The following is a 20,510-nucleotide window of genomic DNA, read 5'->3' as shown; positions in this document are numbered from 1 at the left end:
TTATTCTTGTACTTCCTTTTGCCATTGATGTATTCATAGAAACATTTTTATTATCCTTTACAGAAGTGGCCTGGTTAAGCCTTAAGCTTTCACCTCTAATTTTCTTTCTGCATAACCTAACAACATCCTTAAACATTTCCTGAGTTACCTGCCTCTCTGTCCAAAGGTGATGCACCTTCCCTTTTTACCCCAAGTTCCTGAAAAAGGCCCATCACATACAGAACGTCACCTGTTGGCTAAAGTACACCTCAGAGGAGGAAAATGCAAGAGTCTATAAATGAAAGGAGGGAAAGCAAGCTAGGAAAGTAAAAGAAGAGGCTGGGAAGGCTAACAAAAACTGGGACCCCCACTGACCACCTACCTCCTCCTACCCTTGCAGTACCTCAAATCCTTCCTCCAATTCCTCTTTTTGTGGAACCAATTCCTCCTCCTCTCCCAGCTGTCATTCCTTTACCACCTCCTAACCCAGTTATACCTCCACCACCTTCCCCTCCACCCTCTCCTTACTCTCTTTACCCTTCACTACCATCCCCTTACCTCTGCCATCTCATGCACCCCTTATTCACCAGCAAGTTCCTGCTCTGCCTCCCCCACCACAAATGAGAAGCCAAACAACATCTCAGAATCTCACGCCCAAGAGTGCAGTTACCCAGTCAGCCGCCACAGCTGATGTTGTAACACCTCGTCCAAAGTGGCAAAAGTGAAAAATTGTTCCCCCTCAGAGAAGTTCCCATGGGCGGGGTGGCCAGGGAGATTGGATTTGTAAACGCTCCCTTGACTGCGTCCAAATTTGGAAACTTTAAGAAAGAACTGTGAAACTTAGTGGAAGACCCAGTAGGAATTGGAAATCTAATTGATCAATTTTTAGCCCTAATATTTATACATGGGGAGAATTGAACTCCATCTTTAACATCCTATTTTCCCCGGAAGAGACTCGATTAATACGAACTGAAGGAATGAAAATTTGGGAGTGAGAAAACCAACCTGGGCCCCCAGGTGACCAAAAAATGCCTTCAGTGGAGCCTGACTGGGACCCTAATCAAGAAGAGGGGAGAAGGAACATGAGAGGTTACAGGTCCCTGATGATCAAAGGGATAAAAGAATCAGTCCCTAGAGGGAGTATTACCAGGTTAGCGTTGGACGGCACCCAGGAAAAAGACAACACCCCAGCACCATGGCTTAATAGGCTAAAGCAAAACTTCCAGATTTACTCTGATGTTGACCCAGACAGCCCAGAAGACCAATCTTGGGTTCCCTGCAGTCGGGGATGACCCCAAGAATCTTTTTTTTCCAGCCTGATGTTTCCAAGAAGGAGTCTGAATTCTTTGGCTCTGGTTTCCAAGGTTGTTTATTGTTTCTTATCTATAACATTTTTTCTCTGGCCTGCCGAGATCTTTTCAGCAGGTCAGACAGAGGCACACTCTCCATCCCAGGGCTGGTGTCTACGTTTTATCCTATGAACTATGTGTACTTTATTTATCATTATGTTCCAATACCTAAAGACACACAGCAGGGGACTTTCAATCAAAACAAATGCACCTTTTATTGCATGCCCATAGCAAATGTAACAGAAGGATTAGAAAGGCGATAAAGGGCAGAGAGAGAGAGAAAGGAGGGTTGGGTTGGGGGAATAGCTACCAACAGGGAGATGAAATCCTCGTGGTCTGGCCAACAGATCCATCTGGTCACGTTGGGGAGAATCTCAAATTCTTTGGTTAACTCAGGGCTCTTTTATAATCTACTGCCGGGAGGGGAGCAGGACGGCACATGGAGGGCACAGTGGAGAATAAATCCATTGGGAACAGGCACAGACAGTCCAGGTCTGAACAGCACAAACCGGAGCCAGCAGTGAGCGGGGCCCGTTGTTTCAGGACTGATTCCTATGGGAAACATCCCGCTTCCCATGGCAGACATCCCGCTCCAGTCAGGCCAGCACCCCTGGGTTAGAATTTGAAGGGTCTCAGTCTCAGTCCTTGGAGAGCGCTTCAATCTCTGTCCTTGACTGTGGTCGTGAGGCAGATGAGAGATCTTTGGACCGTGTCCTACAGAATGACATCCCAAAGCATAAAAAATTTATGCACTTTCACATAAAATGAAATGCAATGAATTAATAAAGGATAACTAATTTTTCTTGTTTATAATAGTATTATTGTATATTTGTATTACCAAATTTTAATTTTTATATTAAAAAATCCATACTTTTTTAGCAAGCAAAAAATTTATTGGTCATTGGTTCTAAGTAACACAATTCCCTTCATCAATTCATTAACCAGTGTGCTATTGATTTCGCTATCTTTATGGTAATTGCTCCTATTTTCAATCCTTTTGTCATCTTTTTTTCAATTTTACAGAAAGGGTAAAAGGGACCACTTCGGGGTCCATGGAGAACTTTCTGGGGCACGTTTGTGGCAGTTTTGGGTCTGGGGAGGGAATTCAGAGAGAACTTAGGGTCTGGAGGACACTTAGGGGAGCCAGGTGGGCACTTGGAGGGGCACTCAGGGATTCTGAGGGACAGTTCGGGGTCCGGGGCAGCACTTGGGGGTCCAGGAGGACCCTTGGAGGTCAGGGAGGGGAATTTGGAGCCCTTCGGGGTCCGGGCGGGCCCTTGGGGGGCTCTGATCGGGCTTTCAGCGTCGTGGAGATTGATGGGAGTTGTAGGCGCAGGACTAATGCAGTTTACGGGGCCGCGAAGCATCATGGGAGTTTGAGGCGCAGCTGAAATGGCTCTCAGTGGAAGCGCAGGGCATGACGGGAGATGAAGTCCCGGCTGGAACAGCACTGGACGTGCGCCGCGGAGCATGATGGGAGCTATAGTCCCGGAAGTGGCTCCAGCGCTTTGTTTGGGGGTCCGGGAAGGGTCCTGGCGGACACTTCTGCATCCGAGCCGTGACTTGAGATCCTCGGGTAAACATAAACTGTTCGGGAGCACTTGCGGGGAGCTCCGGGAGCTCTAACCGGGCTCTTTAGGGCGGGGGGCTCGACAGGAATTTTATACGCGGGAGTGTTCTGAGAGGCTCTGGTGCCGCGGCTGGGAAGAGGAGATGAATTCCCAGAAGTGGCTGTACCGGGCATCTGTGGGGTTGGGAGCACTCAGGGTATCCGGGGACGCTTTTGGGGGCTCCCGAATGGGCGCTGAGGTGGCATTGAGGGATCCTGGAAGGTCTGGCGGACACTTAATGAATGGACAAAGCAGTGGCGGGTCCCGGGGTTATGTGGAGCGCAGGGCATGACGGGCGTTGTAGTCCCGGCTCCAAAGGGGCTCAATGGGGCCGCGGGGCATGAAGGGAGTTGCAGGCAAAAAAAAAGAAAAAAAAGTAGGGCCAATGTCAGACACCGCATCCGAGGTCCTAAACCAGGCGCTGATTGGCTTGGGGCGGTGATGGGCGGGAGACTCGGCAAATGGGATGCGGTGGAGACAGGAACATTCAACTTCTCCAGTCGCTCCCAGTAGAGCCCAGTTCTTCCCCAGTACAGACCAACACAACCCCACTACAGCCCAGTCCATCCCAAGTAGAACCCAGTACAACCCCTGTGCCCCTCCTGTCCCTCCCAGTACAGCCCAGTCCCACCCAGTTCCCCCCCAGTATCATTCACAGGATACCCCAGTGTCCCCAGTCTTCCTCGCAATGGCCCCACTGTCCCCAGTATGTCCCAGTCCTCACCAGTGTCACTCCCAGTATGTCCCAGTGTCACCCACAGCGTTCCCAGTGTCCCCAGTATGTCCCAGTCTTCCCCAGTGTTTCCAAGGACAGTTTAATTTCTCACGGTGGCCGTGGCAGCCAAACCCAGCAGTAGGGTCAGTGTAGTGCCCATGGCCACAGCCCCTTGCAGTGCCCAGTGCAGCTTGGGCTGATGATCCACCCTCACAGCTGGCCCAGGGCAGCTCTTCAGTGCCTTTGGTGGCACCTGGGGCTGGCACACACCTGAGCAGTGTGTCTGTTCGCACTGGGGAAACTCAGGAGGTTCAGATTGCTTCAAAAAACCCCCAAAAGGAAAAACCCCTCTTAGGCTGAGTGCAGCCAGCTCTGCAAGCACAGCAGGGCCCAGGGCAGTGAGGACAGACAGGATGGGGCTGGGCAATGTGGAGCAAGGTTGTCCACACTGGGTCAGAGCTCCAGGCACAGCTTCTGTGAGCAGGCCAGAGCTGCTGAGGAGAGACCCTGGGTCAATATCAATCACAGAATGCTGCTATCACCTCTGCTCTAAAGAGAAATTTGACAAAAGACACCCTTTAAAAAGGAATGTATATTTTATTACTGCTCTTTGAAAACTTTCTCTGTGGAAGGGGCTAGCAGCGGGCCTGTTAGCTAAAGGAGCAAGAAGTAAGAAGAAGAAGAAGCTGATAAGGAGCTTTCTCCAAGGCCGTAACCAAGGAGATCGAGAGAAAGAAGATAAGAGCATTCTGCAGCTGGACGAAGCGATTTTAGAAAGTTAGGTGGAGTCAGAGTAACTTTTCACCAATGGCATGATATTGAATTATTGTGGCCAATAGCTAAGGTAGAAGAAGGGTAAACAACTGGAAAGTGTATAAAAGATCAGCCATTTTCATTAATAAACTGTTGCCAAGTGTTACCAACTGAGACTACTTGTGGTCTCTGCTTTATGTCGTGACCGCCTCGACTGTGACATTTTGGTGACGCCGACGTGATAAGAACATAGTCGGTGGGGGCCCATACGGGGTCCTAGCAATTGGCAACCGTGACCCACTGGGACGTAGTGGGGGAGGCGGCGTTGGTGCAGCTGAGAGTGGCAGGTGGAAGCCACAGGGAGGTCCGGACCTGATTCCCTCCAATCAAGACACCTGGAAGTAGGTGAGCCACCAACTAGTAATAATGGGACAAAATTTATCTAAAGAGGAAGAAAGTGTTTTGTCTACCTGGAAAGTTTTGTTAAGAAATAAGGGAATTAATACGTCAGACTATGCGCTTCGTAATATATTGCTGTGGGCTAAATCACAGAATTTTGGCACTGATCCCGACACAGCATTTAGTGTTAAGGCATGGAAGAAAGTCGGGGACAGACTTTGGCAAGTTATTCGAGCGGGAGATAAAACAGCTGTTGATTTAGCAGTAACCTGGAACTCGCTCTTTGAGGCTTTAAAAGAATGGAAAGTAGAGAGAGAAACGGAGCAAGATGCGGACAAAGAGTCGGGGCTGATAACAGAACCTGACGGGGGGGCTGAGGCAGAGGGGGCCTCTGAGGTAGAAGGGGGCTCTGATGGGGAACTTGGTGAAGAAAGTTCGGGCGCCATGGGAGTTACCTGGCACGCTGCCAAAGCTTCTGGGAAAGCTGCCAAGGCTTCTGGGAAAGCTGCCAAAACTTCTGGGCAACCTGCCCTAGCCTCTTCTTATCAGACCCCTAAGCCTCCTTATCTCACACCTGCGCAGCAGCTCGCGATGGTGCCTGTATATACTACACCGCTACGCCAGTTAGCTGAAATGTCTCTAGCAGAGAGAAAAACCCAGCCATCTGCCCCCCCGCTTCCCTCCTCTCTGGTCCAGCCGTCCGCCCCCCCGCTCCCCTCTGAGATGCTTGGACAACCTGCAAGGATGTATCCTCCTTTACCTGACAGTGACAGCAACAGCGAGTCAAGTGATGAGTCTCCTGCAGTAACACCTGTGTTGGGGCAAGGAGCTCTGGTCCCTTCATCTTCTAAGAGCTCTAGCCTTACTGCCCCATGGACTTTGCCTCCATGCCAAGTCACTGTGCTTCCTCGACACCCTCAGGAGTTTTGGGAATTTGTTAGGAGGAAAGCAGTTGAAGAAAAGAATTGGGACATCATAGAAAGGTTAGGTGCTCCAAGAGTACCTCAGGAGAACAGTGCCAATGCAAATGTTGCTTGTGATAACCCTATGGCTTTTCCAGTTTTCAAAGCAGCTCCTGGAGCAGGACAGAATGACAGTCATCACATCTTCGCCTGGAGGGTTGTGCAAGACCTCCAATCAAAAGTAGCTCAGTATGGTATTAATTCCTCAGAGGTAATGCAGTTAATACGTGTGATTAATGCAGATTTGCTTGCACCTTATGATATCACTCATCTTGCTACAATTCTATTCCAGCCAGTACAATATGGTGTATTTCAAGAAACTTGGAGGCGAGTGGCTGAGCGCACGGCTTTAACAAATATACAGTTGCCTCAACATGACCCTCGTCATGCTGTGGGTGTTGATGCCCTACTGGGCTCTGGGCCTTTTGCTAATCCAGATTTACAGGCAAGGTGGGATCCTTCGATTTTGGCACAAGCTCAGCAAATTGGCATGACTGCCTTAACTAAAACAATGGAAATGGCAGCTCCAAAGCAGAAATATGTTACTATACAACAAGGGACGAGAGAACCATTTTTGCAGTTTGCAGAAAAACTTGCTGCCGCCATTGAGAAACAGGTAGATGATGAAACTTTGCGAGAGAAATTGTGTGTACAATTGGCTAAAGAAAATGCAAACCCAGACTGCAGAAAGATTATTGACACTTTGCCTGGGGAACCCACCTTGTCTGAAATGGTTACTGCTTGCTCAAAAGTTGGTTCAGTTGAACATAAAATGGCAGCTCTTGCTGCAGTATTAAGACCTTCAGCGAAGTGTTATAATTGTGGACAACAAGGGCACGTAAAGTCACAGTGTACTGTCCGGAAAACAACATTTAGGCCAAGTGCAAGCAGTGATGTTGTATGCAACCGTTGTGCTAAATCTGGGCACTATGCTAAGCAATGCAGGAGCAAATATCATGCAAATGGTCAGCTATTGCCGGGAAACCCAAAGAGGAGCGCGAAGGGGCGCGTGGGGAAACAAATACCCCAACAACCACAACAGCAAGTGCGGGTCTTCCCAGCCCTGCAAAGCTACCCATTTGCGAACAATTCTCAGGGGCAACAAGCGGGTCCGCAGGGATTGATATACCCACCGCTGACACAGTAACCATTTTAACAAAAGAAATATGTAAAGTGCCTCTTGATGCCTATGGTCCGATAGGACGGGGATTGAGTGCGTTTTTGATAGGGAGATCAAGTACTACACTTAGAGGTATTCATGTGCATCTAGGGCTTATTGATGCTGATTATTTAGGGCAGATTCATGCTATGGTATCCATTGATGACCCTCCTGTTACTATTCAGAAAGGAACTTGTATTGCTCAACTTGTACCTTTTGTGAGTTCTGTTCCAAATACAGTGGACCGAAGTCGCGGCACAGGAAGCTTTGGATCGACAGGAGAACCTCAAGTGTTTTGGACTGAGAAAGTAACAGAGAGCCGTCCAGAAAAGACATGCACTCTCACCGCCAGTGGATGTTATCCAGGAACTATATCAGTAACAGGTTTGATTGACACTGGAGCAGATGTCACAATACTCTCACGACTTTGCTGGCCTCAATCCTGGCCTCTTACTCGTGCAAGTTTTGGACTCCTGGGATTGGGTGGTGCTACAACAGGTGGGCTGTCAGCCATTGTAATTAATGTAAAACATCCTGATGGCCAACAAGCTAACATTAGACCCTATGTTGCCGATGCTCCTCAAAGTTTGTGGGGACGAGATTGTTTATCTCAATGGGGTGTCAAAATTACTACGGATTTTTAATGGGGGCCACTGTGTTGCAGGGCAATGAACGTCCAGTTGTACCCCTGACATGGTTGACAGATAAGCCTGTCCGGGTTCGCCAGTGGCCCCTGACTACTGAAAAGCTTACTGCCCTGCAAGAATTAGTTACAGAACAATTGCAAGCAGGACACATTGAGGAATCATTCAGTCCCTGGAACACCCCTGTTTTTGTAATAAAAAAGAAATCGGGAAAATGGAGACTTTTACATGATTTACGGCAGATAAATGCTGTAATGGCAACAATGGGAGCTTTGCAACCAGGCCTTACTACACCCACGATGATTCCACAGGAATGGCAAATAGTTGTCATTGATCTAAAAGATTGTTTCTTCACTATTCCATTGGCTGAGCAGGACAAAGAAAAATTCGCTTTTACGGTGCCTTCTATAAATCATGCGAAACCTGATAAAAGATATCAATGGAAGGTACTCCCACAAGGCATGAAAAATTCGCCAACTATTTGTCAATGGTTTGTGGCACAGGCCTTGTCAAAAGTGCGGGAGCAATTTAAAAACTGCTACTGCTATCATTACATGGATGATATCTTGTTGGCATCTGACAACAAGCAACAGTTGTCAGCTCTTAGACAATGTGCTGTGACAAATTTGAAAGCCTTTGGTTTGATCATTGCTCCAGAGAAAGTGCAGGAACACATGCCTTGGAAATACCTAGGTATGTTGCTGACCAACACTCAAGTTATGCCTCAACCTGTAAAGTTAGACATTGATGTTAAAACTGCTACTGATGTACAGAAATTGGTTGGTTTAATAGGTTGGATTCGATCATATTTAGGCATAACTAATCATCAGATGCAGCCATTGTTTGATTTGCTTTCAGGCATCACTTCCTCCACTGATGAGAGGCAATTGACCTCAGCAGCAAAAAAGACCCTAGAAGAAGTTGAATTAGCCCTAGCACACAAATTTGTTAACAGGATAGATCCCTCTGTTGATGTTCAATTGTTTATTTTGAAGGACCATGAAATACCATGTGGAATACTGTGTCAATGGAATGATAATTGGGAAGACCAGTTGCATATTCTGGAATGGATATTTTTATCTTTCAGATCTCGGAAAACAGCTCCAGGACTTTATGAGCTTTTTGCAGATATTATCATCAAGGGTCGCAGGCGTTGTCATGAGATTTTGGGACAGGACCCTGTGACCATTGTGATACCTGTACAACAGTGGTATTTCGAATGGTGCTTTCAAAATAATCATGAATTGCAATCTGCCTTATCTTGTTTTACAGGCCAAATCTCGTATCATTTGCCTTCTCATCCTGTTCTAACACTGACTAAAGAGATCCCTTTTGAAGGCAAGCAAATTTGTTCTCCTGTTCCAGTGGAAGGTATAACAGTTTTTACAGATGGGTCCGGGAAAACCGGAAAAGCAGCTGTGGCTTGGAGAAAGCTCCTTATCAGCTTCTTCTTCTTCTTACTTCTTGCTCCTTTAGCTAACAGGCCCGCTGCTAGCCCCTTCCACATTTCTCCATAACTGGACTAGGAAAACTTTAATGACCCTCTACGGGCTTTGCTATTGTTTACATCAGACTCAGTCTTTCTGAGTCAATAACACAAAGTTAAATTTAAACTCCAAATTTTCTTGAAGTTGGTCCTGGGAAGAGCTGTTCCTTTAAAGCTCAGCAGCACAGACACAGAACAAGTACCTTAATGAGCTTCTTGGGGCTTTGGTGTTGTTTTCATCAAACTCAGTCCCTGAGAGTGTCTTCAAAAAACTTCTCAAGAACTCAAAATTAAATTGAAACTCTGAAGTTTCTTGAAGTTTTAATGGGTTCCACTGTGTGACACTAATGAGACAGTGTCCCCAGGTTCCAGTTAGAGCAGAACATTGGAGGCAGTGATGACATCTGGGGACAAACAAGGCAAAGGTGTCTCAGGTGCTGAGCAAAGCTGGATGTGTTTCAGGAATGCCATGGTCCAAGGCCTGAGCCCCAGCCCCTAGCCAGGCAGATCCTGTCCCTCCCTCGTTGCTCAGGGCTCTTCCCGGGATGGGCACTGGCATGTGGGGATGTGCAATGGCAAGGGCAGGAGCATGGGGCGGCCCCTGCCAGGCTGCTGAGCAGGGACAAGGAGGCAATGAGGCCCCAGGCCTGCAAGGGTCACTTGTCTCCTGCTCCTGCCTCAGGCCCAGGCCCAGCAGCCATGGCCAAAGTGCTGCCCAAGTTGGCTCTGGCAGGGCTGTCTTGCAGCTGCTGCCCATCCCTGTGCCCTGAGCAGCCCAGGCTGTCCCACGGTGTCCCTGCCCTGCGCCTCTGTCCCTGCAGGCTGTCGGCATCCCCCGGCTGCCCCACCTGGCTGGGCCCTTCCTTTGTTGACAGCTCTGCCTCCTGCCTGCCTCTGCCTGCCCACACAAAGCCTTGGGCTGATACCAAAAGGGTTAATTAATTCAGTTTTTACTGTGCCTGTGAACTTTCAGCACAGGAACAAGTATTCAGGGGCTGCTTTCCCAGCAGGAATGGTTGGAGGGAAGATGAAGACATCTGGCTGAAGGGTGCAGGGATAGAGAAAACAAGGACTGAATCTGGGAACCTGGGGTGTGTTTTATGGAAATCGGTAAATTGTAATTCACATTTAGTGACTGTATATAAACAACACACTGATAGGATTACATTTCCATGTGATGTTGGGAGTTATCCCTCACTACAGCTCAGGCCTGAGTAAATTATACCCTCTGAAATAGCAAATGAGAGCAGCTCTGTGCTGAGTGGAGTGGAAACTGAGGACAGCAGAGGAGACCTGGGAGGGATTGAAGGGAGGTTTCAGAGATGGTGGAGCATTTTGGCATAATAGAGAACAGCCAGAGAAAGAAAGAATTAATGCAGAGGGCAGATAGGGAAAACAGAAGGGACCAAAACAGAAAGGAATTTCCCTGCCAGGGCAGGGCTGTGGTGCAGCATGTCCCCCAGAAGGAGCTCAGACACGTGTTACGAGATTCTCTTTCTCTTTCTCTTTGCGGGGGAGGGGGGGGCTCTCTTTCCAAGTGGCCGGGGGACCTGCTGGGTCGGGAGTGCTCTTTGCACACGCGGCGGCGGGGGGGGGGGCGTCCTGGTTTCGGCTGCCACGTGGAGTGGCTGCTGCCTCTGCTCCGCGGGGGGGCTGCATTCCACCGCGGGGGAGGCTTTGTTTCTGCCTCGGCTCGGCAGGGCGTGCCGGCTCGGCAGGTCGTGCCCTGCTGCCGCTGCCCGGGAATTTTAAAAGCAGTATATACAGCTGCATTGTGAAGCTTTTGTCTGCTCGTTATCGCTTTCTATCTGTGGTTTTTTTTGGAAATTGGTAGCTGATTTTAGCTTTGCTTTTGGTCAGGCGGGATTAAGTACTTTGCTTTTTACATCTAACATGGGTTCCAAACTTAGCCTTGTACATAAAGGAGTGTATTATAATATTGCTAGCATTTTAGTCAATAGTAATGTGAAATTCTCTAAGGGAAAATTGAAACAGTTTATAAGATGGCTTTTTCTGCAGTTCCCAAACATTTCCCCTGAAGAAATCCACAATATTCAATTCTGGGATAAAGTTGGGAATGAATTGATAACCTTAGGACAATCTGGCAAACCACCCTCAGCTAAATTTGTGTTCTGGAGTTTACAAATTCGAACAGCATTGCTCAAACAAAAGGAAATGGAGAAAAAGCCAAATGTAAAGCCATGTACCTCTGCTCTCCCTGTTTCTCCCTCTCCTAGCTCCCCTGCTCTGAAACCCAGAGCACGTGTCAGCTTTCCGGAGAGCAGTGATGCCCAAAATGGCCCCCAGTCCCTAGGGGGTCCACAAGATGGTGGAATCCACGTGGCATCTTCCCAAACCTGGTCTTCTTCTTCCCAAAATCCTCTTAAGCATTCCAAAATTCCATCCCCATCCCCCTCTCCTCCTGTTCCTCGTGACACCTTCCCCCCTCCCCCCCCCTTTCCTGCAGTACCCTCAGCTCCGCCCCTCTACTCCTCCCAGGGGGCATCTGCTGACGTGATGTCACCAGGTGACCCCGCCCCCTGCCAGCCCCTTGACCCCGCCCCCTGTTCCCACAGAATCCCCGCCCCCTGCCAGCCCCTTGACCCCGCCCCTTGTTCCCATGGTTTCCCCGCCCCTTGCTGGCTCCCTGTCCCCGCCCCCTCCCCGGGTTCCCACGGTGAGGACACACCCACTGCCTGTCCCCAGACCTGTAGCTGTGATCCCAATGCTTCTGATTCAAGGGATACAGAGCAGGGGACAGCAGACCCAATGCACATTCCCATGTTGTCACTAGCTCCTGTTACGTTTCAGCCTGCAGCTCAAGCTGGAGCAGCCCCAACTGCTAATTAGAGCTCCTTTGAACGACAATTGATTAAAGAGATCTGTAAATCTCATAAAGAATATGGTCCACACAGTCCATATTTCCGTGGCCTTTTAAATTCTAAATTAAGTAGGACTGTTGTGGTTCCACATGATTTATAACTACTTTTTTCATGTCTCATGACATCCACGGAATTCAAATTATTGGAATCAGCATTAAAACAACTGCTAAAAGATGCTCTCCCAGGCTTACAGGCTGATCCAAACACAGCGAAAGACAACAGTGGTAACCCTATCACCATTGAGCACCTCTGTGGTGAGGGTCAATGGTCTTCACCCTCTATCCAAGCTACTGCAATTCCTGCAGAAACACTCGAGAAGGTAAAAGAAGCAGCTGAAAAAGCATTCTTTTCCCTACAACCTGAGGGGCCTCTGGAGCCGTATAGTAAAATTAAACAGCTACCATCAGAGCCTTTTTTGAAATTTGTAGAAAGGCTAACTAGAGCCATTGAAATGCAGGTTAAAAAGGAAAATGCTAGGGAAGCAATTTTAGAGGAAATAGCGTTGACAAATGCAAATGCACAGTGCCAAGCGGCAATCCTGAGCCTTCCTATGGAACCTTCCCCTACACTAAAAGATATGCTTTTAGTCTGTAACAGGAAAGTGCCTCTGATGAGTGTGGCTGAAGACTCCAGACCAAGGCTGCTGCCAAGACCACCTCAGCGTGTCACTGTTGCCATCCCTGCACCTTTTCCCTCAGCACAGCAGTACCCTGGGCAGCAGCGGAGACCAGCAATGGTTGAGCCCACTAAACCATGCCTGCTTTGTAATAACCTAGGACACTGGAGTAACCAGTGCCCCCTGAAAAGGGAATTTGACGAATTTAGAAATGGCAGGGGAGGAGAACTACAAGCCCTCCCTGGGGGTCAAAAACAAAAAAACTGAAAATAAAGCACCAGCCTGCCAGGCGTGCAGACATAAAAAGAGCAGGCCAAGAGAATAAGGGTAGCAAAACAAATCAAGCGCGCGATAATATTAACATTTGTGTAAGTGAAGCAGGTGCTTCAAAGACCAAGTCTGCTAGTCCACTGTTGAAGGTGAAACAAAATAACCTTTGTTATGATTTAAGTGATCCTGTATTAACCGCATCTTCTGTCAATGAGCCTTACAGGTTGCAGCTGACAGAGTCACTCCACCTGAAGGACACTGACTGGCATTTTGTCTCTGTAAATCCAGAACACAAGGGTACTTGGAACGGAATTCGTTGTAAGTACATTGTCATTGGGGACACCAAACACACACCACAAGAGATCGAAATTGCTCCGGGAATGACAACATCAGATCCCAAGCAATTTGTTCTGAGCCTGCACTGTTTCCACCCACCCCTGTTTCTTCCCAAGGGACAAATTGTTGCTCAAGCTATCCCTGTGCCATCTTTACCTGAAAATATCGAAAAACAAGGGCCCACAGTCGCCCGGGTCCAAATTATTGGGACAGATAAACCCAAATTGTGGTGCAATGTCAGTGGGGGTGGGGAGTCTAAACGCATTGAGATGCTTGTAGACACAGGTGCAGACTGCACAGTGATTCCAGTACAAGACTGGCCAGCACACTGGCCTTTACAAAATGTTGCTGGTCAACTTCGAGGTGTAGGAGGTCTGCAATTGGCAAAACAATCCAAAAGCATTTTTCAATTCGAGGGTCCAAACGGTCAGTTGGCAAATATCCGTCCATTTGTGTTAGATTATTCAGAACCTTTGTTAGGGAGAGATTTAATGGCCCAGTGGGGTGTCACAATTGATATTCCAGACTCTCCACAGCATTTTTGTGCAGCAGTCATTGAACAACAGCGCCCCACCCAAAAACTGAAGTGGAAAACAGACGAACCAGTTGATGTGAAATAGTGGCCACTCAGTAAACAAAAAATAAAGGTGCTTGAAGAACTAGTAGAAGAGGAACTAAAAACGGGCCACATTGTGGAGACCATGTCCCCATGGAACTCTCCAGTGTTTGTCATCCAAAAAGCTGACAAAAAGAGGTGGCGACTCCTCTGTGACCTCCGACAAATTAATAATGTAATTGAAGATATGAGTTCTCCCCAATCTGGTATGCCATCCCCAACAATGCTTCCCCAAGATTGGAAATTAGCTGTTATTGATATTAAAGATTGTTTTTTCCAAATCCCATTGCACCCTGACGATGCACCGCGTTTAGCATTCTCTGTCCCTTCTATCAATTTAGAAGCTCCTATGAAAAGGTACCATTGGACCGTTCTTCCTTAGGGATTAAAGGTATCTCCAGCTATCTGCCAGTGGTATGTCTCTTCCCTGCTTTCCCCAGTGTGTGCAGCTGCAGAGAAGGCCATCATCTATCATTATATGGATGATATCCTTGTGTGTGCCCCCAATGATGATTTACTCACACATGCGCTTGACCTAACGATCGATGCATTGATTGTTGCAGGGTTCGAGCTCCAGGAAAAGAAAATTCAAAAGATGCCACCTTGGAAGTATTTGGGCTTAGAAATTGGAAATAGGACCATTGTTCCTCAAAAACTAGAAATCAGTCCAAGGATCAAGACCCTTGCAGATGTCCACAAGTTGTGTGGGTCTTTGAATTGGGTAAGACCACGGCTTGGTCTGACTAATGAAGACCTTGCCCCTCTTTTCAATTTATTGAAAGGGGGAGAGGACCCAGGTGCTCCTAGATCTATTACCCCAGAGGCACGGAAAGCTCTAGAAAAGGTTCAGATTGCAATGTCCACAAGACAGGCCCACCGATGCCGGCCTGACCTGCCATTCAGATTTATCATCCTAGGTAAGTTGCCACACCTCCATGGAATTATTTTCCAGTGGGAGGAAAAACAAACACCTAAGGCAAAGGACACACCAAAAAAGGACCGGGACCAGAGGGACTCTCTCTTGATCATAGAATGGGTTTTCCTCAGTCACAAAAGGTCCAAGAGACTAACAAAGCCTCAGGAGCTGTTAGCGGAACTGATCCGGAAAGCAAGGACCCGGATCAGGGAGTTAGCAGGATGTGATTTTAAGTGCATTCACATTCCAGTTGAGTTAAAATCAGGTCAAAATACTATGAAAATACTGGAACAATTGTTTCAAGAAAATGAAGTGTTGCAGTTTGCTCTGGATTCCTACTCAGGACAAATTTCGGTAGTGCGGCCCGCTCACAAATTGTTTGAACAAGATGTTCAATTTACTTTAAAATTAAGAACTGCTCTAAGTAGGAGACCTTTAAAAAGGGCTCTAACTGTCTTTACAGATGCGTCCGGGAGGTCCCACAAGTCCGTTATGACTTGGAAGGATCCTCAAACCCAGCAGTGGGAGACGGACATTGCTGAGGTGGAAGGTTCACCTCAGGTTGCTGAATTGGCTGCGGTTGTTAGGGCTTTTGAAAGGTTCTCAGAACCATTTAATCTGATTACAGACTCTGCATACATGGCAGGAGTAGTATCCAGAGCAGATCAAGCAATACTGCAAGATGTATCTAACATTGCACTTTTTGAATTGCTTTCCAAACTGGTAAAGTTAGTCACTCACCGAGAGCAACCCTTTTATGTGATGCATGTCAGGTCACACACTGACTTGCCAGGGTTTATCGCTGAAGGCAACAGAAGGGCAGATGCTCTTGCTGCACCTGCAGTGATGGCCACTCTCCCAAATGTTTTTGAACAGGCAAAAGTCAGCCACCAGCTTTTCCACCAAAATGCACCTGGCCTGGTTCGTCAGTTTAACATCACTCGAGAACAGGCCAAAGCGATTGTGGCCACATGCCCAAATTGCCAACAACATGCACTCCTTACAGTGAGTACGGGAGCAAACCCAAGGGGACTGAACAGTTGTGAACTGTGGCAAACAGATGTAACACACATACAGGCTTTTGGACGGCAGAAATATGTTCATGTTAGTGTAGATACCTTTTCTGGAGTGGTCTATGCTTCTGCCCACACAGGAGAATCATCTATTGATGCTATTAAGCACCTCTTACAGGCTTTTTCTTTCATGGGCATCCCCAAGGAGCTGAAAACTGATAATGGGCCTGCTTATAAATCCAAGGAATTTGGGAGCTTCCTGCAGCAATGGGGAGTAGAGCACAAAACTGGCATCCCCTACTCCCCTACAGGTCAAGCCATTGTAGAAAGAACTCACCGTGATATTAAAAGGGTCCTGGACCAGCAACAACAGGTTCTGAAAGTAGAACCTCCCCACATCTGGTTATCCAGGGCGCTATTCACAATCAATTTTCTGAATTGTTCTTTTGACAGCCTGAACCCACCCATCCTACGCCACTTTGGGCGGAGCAGTCACAGGTTGATGAAAGAAAAACCTCCGGTTTTAGTAAAGGACCCTGAGACTTGGAAAATGGTGGGACCTTACAAATTGGTTACTTGGGGACGTGGATACGCCTGTGTGTCCACCACCTCTGGTTTAAGGTGGGTTCCTTCCAAATGGGTAAAGCCCTATGTTCCCAAAGTCTCAGAGAAATCTGCAGAAGCACCCCAGGTTGCTCATGCTGCCTGGAGAAGAAAACGCCGCACGCGTTCTCTGGAGGAAATTCCATTTAAGCCTCCTATCTGGAATAGCTTGCAATATATGTCTGTCTCAAGTTCCTTGTACCAGTTTAGATCCCACTGTTCGTGTGAAGCCTCGAGACGCCATGAGACCGAGCCTGTTTCTCGTCTTACTTGCGATCATTTCTCCAGCGATGTCCTGGTTAGTCCCTCAGCCCAAAGCAAATGTATGGACCACTCTGGCCAGAGCCCTTGGACAAGATCACATTTGCCTCTCCACCGCGACAGCCTCTGACCCCCTGTCAACTTGCATGGTGGGAGTTCCCTTTAAATCCTCAGAATTCCCGAATGAAATGTGGAGTGCTTTAAATGAAGTTAACTTACTCGCACCTTCCCGTGGCCGTTACCCTGCTGAGAATCCTTTGCTGTTTTGGCAGGAGTGGGCGAGAAAGTTACCAGTGTCAAAAAGGGAGCCACAAGAGTTCCATCTCTTAGGCTCCATGAATGCAACCTTTTGCATTCACTTTAAATTCAATTCCCGCTTACCATATCATGAAGCTAAACCAAACACCTATCCTGACCCTAGCAACCCACTCTACACAGACAAGAACTGGTGTAAAAATTCAGTCTTAGTTATACACTCATCAGGTGGTGATTACAAGCCTCGTGAACTCCCAAAAGGTGTGTTTTTAATATGTGGAGACAGAGCATGGGCAGGTCTCCCTCCTCGTCTGCTCGGAGGTCCGTGTACATTTGGCAAGCTGAGCCTGTTAACACCAAATCGAACAAATCTAATACATAGGCAAACTAAAAACAACACACATACATTGGCTATCAAAAAGAGAGACCTAAGGCAATTAGATCCTGACTGTAATTCAGAAATTGTCCACTGGTCCAGACTAAAGGCCACTGCAATTACAGTCCTTCTGCCGTGGATCTCGGCAGCAAAAACTATGGGAGAATTAGGCCGATTGGAATGTTGGGTTGCAAAACAGGCAAACCTCACTTCTACTGCCCTGAGTGACCTCTTATCAGATGAGGAAATTACCAGGCAAGCCACCATTCAAAATAGGGCAGCCATAGACTATCTGCTCCTTCTGCACAACCATCGCTGTGAAGAATTTGAAGGACTCTGCTGTCTCGACTTGTCATCAAAGGCAGAGAACGTCCATGCCACAATTGACAAGATAAAAACTATGGTGAGCGACATCAAGAGAGAAACTGACGACTGGCTGAGTGGACTTTTCAATGGCTGGGGACTCTCGGGCTGGTTGGGATCTATTCTGAAAACTGTGTTTTTAGTGCTGTTTATTTTAGTTATAGTTATTGTAGTTTTTAGCATTGTTTTTGGACTAATCAAACACATGGTTCTCAAGTTAATTTCCAGCTCATCTTCCCCTCCTGAGGTCCACCATTTGGAAGCCCTCAGTGCTCCAATGGATGACCTGGAGGCCTCAGTGGAAAACACTGACCCTCCTGTAGAAGAAGAACCGATTTACCAACTATGGTTTGGCAATCATTCTGCACCATAAACACAGTCCTCTTCTTTTTAAACAAAACTAGGGGGAGATGTTGTGGTGTGTTTTTAGCTTCCGGGTCCCTTCCTCAGGTGTGCCAATATTCCCTTCTCCCTTCCCCCTCACCCCTTGCTGAGTGTGCCCTGTCAATCCGGTTTAACATACCAGCAAGGCGTCGTGTAGTTGGTCAATTTCAAAGGATGCTCCTCAGGCCTGGGGGACATTGGACCGCATAGGTGTCCCTAGTCCCTTGAGACCCTGCCCCTTTCACCTGGTTGGTAGCTCACCTGTCCCCTCCCCTCCCCTGTCCCTGAGCTTAAAAGGTTAATCAGACCATGCGGCCAGGATTCTGTTGGAGCAGTTGCCCTGGTTCAGACCTCTGTAACCATGGAATAAACATCTGGACATAAACCCTCCAGCAGAATCCTCTCCTTTTTCTCTTCACCATCGCCAGAAGCTCTCTCTCCTGAGGTAAACGGAGTTCCTGACAAGCCTGGACTTGTTCAGTGCCCTGCTGCAATCTCCAGCAGCCAAGGTATCTCTGGGGTAAAGCACCACAGTGCCGCCTTTGGCCCAGCAGCGATGGTTAGACTGGCCCAGGCACCATCTAACTGGTAATATTGGGATTAATATTCCAATATCAGGTCAGGTCCAGAGGCGGTCCAGTACCTTCAGGGGAGGGTAAGAAAGAGGGAACAAAAGAAAAGGAAAAAAAAACAGCGCAAAAAGCAGAAAGCAAGCAAGCAAGCGGCTAGCCAAGCCAAGCAGCCAAAAGCCAAAAGCGAAAGTGCCTGGTCACACACTCCCTCCTCTCTTCCCCGCCCCGCCGCAGCAAGATGGCCGGGGGGGAAGAGAGAAAAGGCACAGCTGCCAGACACAACACACGATATTGGGATAAAGGCTGTCACCCCACGACACTCCACCCCTTATCCCATATCGTGAACATACAATAAAAAACTTTCATTTCACTTACTCACACCTTTGACACTTACGCATTCCTCTCATCTTACTTGCTCAGACCTTTGACACTTACAGTTTCCTTCTGTCTCACATTCAACAAACAATGACATTCATATATGAGTCTCATCCCACAATCAGGTCTCCCTGAGGTACACACCGTGTTGTTCCATCTTTCTGCATTATCCACCATGTATAACCTGGTGCTTGAGCAAAGACAATCCCACGGATGGGTTTGTCTGTGCTCGAGGCAGGGTTGATCCATACTGTCTTTCCCAACAAACCTGTGACATGGGCCACTGGGGCTTTATCCCCATCTACTATATTAAGGAGTTTAGACTGAGCAGGACCCGCTCGGTTGGTGGAACCTCGAGTGTTAACTAACCAGGTAGCCTTTGCCAAATGCTGCTCCCAGTTTTTTAAAGACCCCCCACCCAATGCTTTTAAGGTGGTTTTTAACAATCCATTGTACCTTTCCACCTTCCCTGCAGCTGGTGCATGATAGGGGATATGGTATACCCACTCGATGCCATGTTCCCTAGCCCAAGTATTAATAAGATTGTTTTTAAAATGAGTTCCATTATCAGACTCAGTTCTCTCGGGAGTACCGTGCCACCAAAGGACCTGCTTCTCAAGGCCCAAGATAGTGTTACGGGCTGTAGCATGAGACACAGGGTAGGTTTCCAACCATCCTGTGGTGGCTTCTACCATGGTTAGTACATAGCGCTTGCCCTGGCGGGTTTGAGGCAGTGTGATGTAATCAATCTGCCAGGCTTCCCCGTATTTGTACTTAGACCACCGCCCCCCATACCAGAGGGGCTGTTAAAGGGTGAGTGGGTTTTACTGACCACCCCTTGGCTCTCCAGCTCTCGGATCATCTTGTGGATGGGGATCACGGCATCTCAATTTGTCCGGTACTGCCTGCGGTGCACTGTTGAGGTGGCAATTGGCACTCGCTGCTCCTCTACCTTCAAGAGTCCTACTGCAGATGGGTTCTCTGATAGTCCAGACAAGGTATTCAATTGTTTAATACCCTCTATCTCCACTGCAGCTATTCCAAAAGCCCACCTGAATCCCTTAGGATCTTTGTAATAGCCATTCTGGAGGAAGTCTATGCCCAAAATACACGGAGCCTCTGAACCAGTCACAATCGGATGTTCCTGCCACTCCTTCCCAGTCAAGCTCACCTCAGCTTCCAACAAAGTCAACTGTTGTGATCCCCCCGTCCCTCCAGCAATGGAAGCAGGTTCTGTCCCCACGTGTTCCGATGGCATTAAGGTACACTGTGATCCAGTGTCAACCAATGCTTCATAGTCTTGTGGCTCTGATATGCCAGGCCATCTGATCCACACCTTCCAAAAAACCCGGTTCTCCCGTGCCTCTTCCTGGCTGGAGGCAGGGCCCCTCTAAGCCAGATTGTCCTTCTTTCCTTGGGCATATGCCTTGGAAGTTCCTTCAAGGGGATCGGACATGTCATCGTCATCATCATACTTAACATCTCGGCTACAAGCGACCAGAGCTGCTATCTTTTTGGTGATACTTTCTCTTTTCTTCAAATCACGCACCCGTTGTGCCAAAGCAGCGGTGGGTTTTCCATCCCATCTCCTCATGTCTTCTCCACAATCACGCAGA

General features: G+C 48.0%; 1 long non-coding RNA gene across 2 annotated transcripts; it reads left to right on the top strand.

Annotated features, from left to right (window-relative positions):
* Nucleotides 1–2,811: 2,811 nt before the first annotated feature.
* Nucleotides 2,812–18,339, top strand: LOC141727829 (uncharacterized). Of its 2 annotated transcripts, none has more exons than XR_012578673.1 (3): nt 2,812–2,904; nt 13,048–13,142; nt 14,340–18,339. It is a non-coding gene; the product is annotated as an uncharacterized LOC141727829 (long non-coding RNA). The 2 variants fall into 2 exon arrangements; XR_012578672.1 differs by having other exon boundaries at nt 13,040–13,142.
* The last annotated feature ends 2,171 nt before the right edge of the window (nt 18,340–20,510 follow it).

The sequence above is a fragment of the Zonotrichia albicollis genome, unplaced genomic scaffold, assembly GCF_047830755.1.
Source record: "Zonotrichia albicollis isolate bZonAlb1 unplaced genomic scaffold, bZonAlb1.hap1 Scaffold_254, whole genome shotgun sequence".
NCBI lineage: Eukaryota > Metazoa > Chordata > Aves > Passeriformes > Passerellidae > Zonotrichia > Zonotrichia albicollis.
Note: the sequence above shows the minus strand (reverse complement) of the source record. Positions and strands in the feature narration are given on the sequence as shown.